The 3,453-nt window shown below is 40.0% G+C and overlaps 1 non-coding gene across 1 annotated transcript; it reads right to left on the bottom strand.

Annotated features, from left to right (window-relative positions):
- Positions 1-3,261: 3,261 nt before the first annotated feature.
- Positions 3,262-3,453, bottom strand: LOC136401752 (U2 spliceosomal RNA). Its single transcript, XR_010750751.1, has one exon. It is a non-coding gene; the product is annotated as a U2 spliceosomal RNA (small nuclear RNA).

A 3,453-nucleotide genomic window follows, 5' to 3' on the forward strand; every position in this document is an offset into this window, starting at 1 on the left:
GAGCCCTGGCCAGGTAGCTTACTCAGTTCATTAGAGCATTGTCCCAGTATTGCCAAAGTTGATTGTGTGATCCCCGGTCAGTGCACATATAAAAACCAACCAGTGAATACATAAATAAATAACAAATTGATGTTTCTCTCTCTTTCTTCCTCTCCCTTCCTCTAAAACCAATCACTAAAAACAATTTTTAAAAAGAGTCAAAAGAGCCTTACCAGGCAGTGGCACAATGGATAGAGCGTTGGCCTCAGACACAGAGGAACTAGGTTTGAAACCCCAAGGTCGCCGGCTTGAGTGTGGGCTTATCTGGCTTGAGTGCGGGCTAGCTTGAATGTGGGGTCACTGGCTAGAGCGTAGGATCATAGACATGACCCCATGGTTGCTGGCTTGAGCTCAAGGTCACTGGCTTAAGCAAGGGATCACTGACTCAGCTGGAGACTCTTGGTCAAGGCACACATGAGAAAGCAATCTATGAATAACTAAGGTGTTGCAATGAAGAATTAATGTTTCTCTTGCCTGGCCTGTGGTGGTGCAGTGGATAAAGCGTCGACCTGAAAATGCTGAGGTTGCCTGTTCAAGGCCCTGGGCTTACCCGGTCAAGGCACATATTGGAGTTGATGCTTCCTGCTCTTTTCCCCTCATGTCTCCCTTCTTTCTCTCTCTCTCCTCTCTCAAATGAATAAAATCTTTAAAAAAAAAAAAGAATTAATGTTTCTCTTCCTGTCTGTCTGTACCTATCTGTTCCTCTCTCTGTCTCACTGTCTCAAAAAAAAAAAGTGTCAAAAGAATTTGTTTATACCCTAGGCAAATAGCCTGGGAGTCTAAGGGCTCAAAGTGTTTGTTAAAAAGAGATTTGGTGGTAGTGGCTATCCTAGTACCCTGGAGAGCTTGTGTGGTTCCTGGGACATTGCAAGAAAAGGGGTGGTGGTGAGACGAGTGAAGGATTAGCCAGTGTGTGTGTGTGTGTGTGTGTGTGTGTGTGTGTGTGTGTGTTGTAGCAATCCTACAGAAGAAGAAAACTCATTTCAAAGTGATCTAAGTAATGAAGTTCTACTACTAAGAAGTTATGGGAGGAAGAAAGAAAGAAAGAAAGAAAGAAAGAAAGAAAGAAAGAAAGAAAGAAAGAAGAAAGAAAGAGAAAAAGAAAAGAAAGAAAGAAAAAAGAAAGAAAGAAAGAAAGAAAGAAAGAAAGAAAGAAAGAAAGAAAGAAAGAAAGAAAGAAAGAAAGAAAAAGAAAGAAAGAAAGAAAATGTTATTGGTAACAAAAGGAGGGAAAACTTACAAGTATAATCATAAAGAGCCATGTAAGATGCCTGGCTAGGTAGTTTGGATGATTAATGTGTCTCCTGGATACACTGAAGTTGTGGTATGATCCCTGGTCAGGACACATACAAAAATCAACCACTGAATGCATCAATAAGTGGAACAACAAATCAATATTTCTCTCTCTTTTTCTCTCCTTTCTTCTATCTCCCTAAAATAAATAAATTAATTAATTAACTTTAAAAAAAAGGAGAAAGGAGCCATGTAAAAGAAAAATTGGTTTTGTGCAGCCATAGTTGGATATAATAGAGAAATATCTATTTAGCCTGACCAGGCAGTGGTGCAGTGGATAGAGCATCAGACTGGGATGCGGAGGACCGGGTTCAAAACCCCAAAGTCACAGGCTTGAGCCCAAGGTCACTGGCTTGAGCAAGGGGTCACTTGCTGTGCTGTAGCCCCCCCAATTCCCCTCCTGGCAAGGCACATGTGAGAAAAACAATGAACAAGCAATCAACAAACAACCAAGATGCCACAACAAAGAATTGATATTTCTCATCTCTCCCTTCCTGTCTGTTCGTCCCTCTCTCTGTCAAAAAACAAACAAACGAACAAACAAAAAAACAAAAAAAAGCCCCAACAATTTAATTTAGTGGGGGAGGGGAAATTATAGTTAATAAAAGGAATCTTATTTAAAAATTGAGACATATGATTTCTGAGAAATATAAATGGGGTGTTGTGCTCAATATTTAAAAGCCAACCACTAGGAGGAGACAAATGAGTTTAAAATTGTTTAATCTGTTCTTCCTTTTGAACACATTTCCTAAGTTAAGAAGATCTTCATGAAATATAATTTAGTATCAGAATTCAGTAAAAGTACCTTTAGTATTAAGATTTTGTATTAAAAATGAACATTTTATGTTTAAATAATAGTTTATATCTATTAAGCTCTTTTTAAAAATCTATATCTTACTCTGTTTTGGATCTGAAAATGAAATGCTAGCCCAGTGGCTCTCAAACTTCAATTGTATCAGAATCACCTGGAGAGCCAACTGCTGAGCTCCAAACCCAGAATTTCTGTCACCAGGTCTGGTGTAAAACAAGACAGAAAATCTGCATTTCTAACAAGCTCCCAGGTAATGCTGATGCTTCTGGTCTGGGAAACACAGTTTAAGAACCATTGTGCTAGATGATTATTGAAGTAAAACATTTGCCAACAACCAGATTCAATTCAATATTGAGAACATACTAACTAAAGTATTTCAGTTTGTTAGAAAGTAACTTAGTATTGGAAATAAAATTGTAATGATCATTTATGGAGAGCTTTGAATCCGAAATAAAAAGCAAGCTGATGAGAGATGCATCACTGATGGAAGCTACTGGAGTGTTTTAGGCAGCAGTGGAGTTAAATGGCACAGAAAGAGACTGAGGACCAAGAGAGCAGGTGGAACCTAGCAGGCGTCCCCAAAGTACGGCCTGCGGGCCGCATGCGGTCCCCTGAGGCCATTTATCTGGCCCCCTGCCGCACTTCCGGAAGGGGCACCTCTTTCATTGGTGGTCAGTGAGAGGAGCACTGTATGTGGCGGCCCTCCAACAGTCTGAGGGACAGTGAACTGGCCCCCTGTGTAAAAAATTTGGGGACCCCTGCTACAGAGTTTTTCTCAACCAAGGGCACAGGTATCCTATATTAAGCCCCGGATAAACATAGAAAATTTTCCTAGAGCATCATTTGGCTCACTGACCAGTAACTAAAAGCATTATTTTAACAATAAGACAAAAATAGATGAAGCAGCCCGACCGGATAGCTCAGTTGGTTAGACCGTTAGAGCATCGTCCTGATACAAAGAGGTTGCTGGCTTGATCCCATATTTACAAATATTATATATTGATGTTCCTGTCTGCCTGTCTGTCTCTCTCTTTCCCTTCCTCTTTCTAAAATAAATAAAAACGTATTTTAAAAAATAGATGAGGAGAGTGCAAAGTCAGCATTACTTTTTCTTTTTAAGGAGTTGTTCCTGGGTGCACTGCAGCGCCGGGTTGATGCAGGGCATGGACCGAACAAGCTCCTGTTCCATCTCCTTGCTCCAAAAATACATTTAATATGTTTTACTCAGATATAGGACATGTCAGATGTTAAACTGATTAAGTAAGAACAGATACCTACATTTGATCTTAGCCAAAAGGCTGAAAAGAGAT

Source organism: Saccopteryx leptura, chromosome 3 (assembly GCF_036850995.1).
Source record: "Saccopteryx leptura isolate mSacLep1 chromosome 3, mSacLep1_pri_phased_curated, whole genome shotgun sequence".
Taxonomy (NCBI): Eukaryota; Metazoa; Chordata; class Mammalia; order Chiroptera; family Emballonuridae; genus Saccopteryx; species Saccopteryx leptura.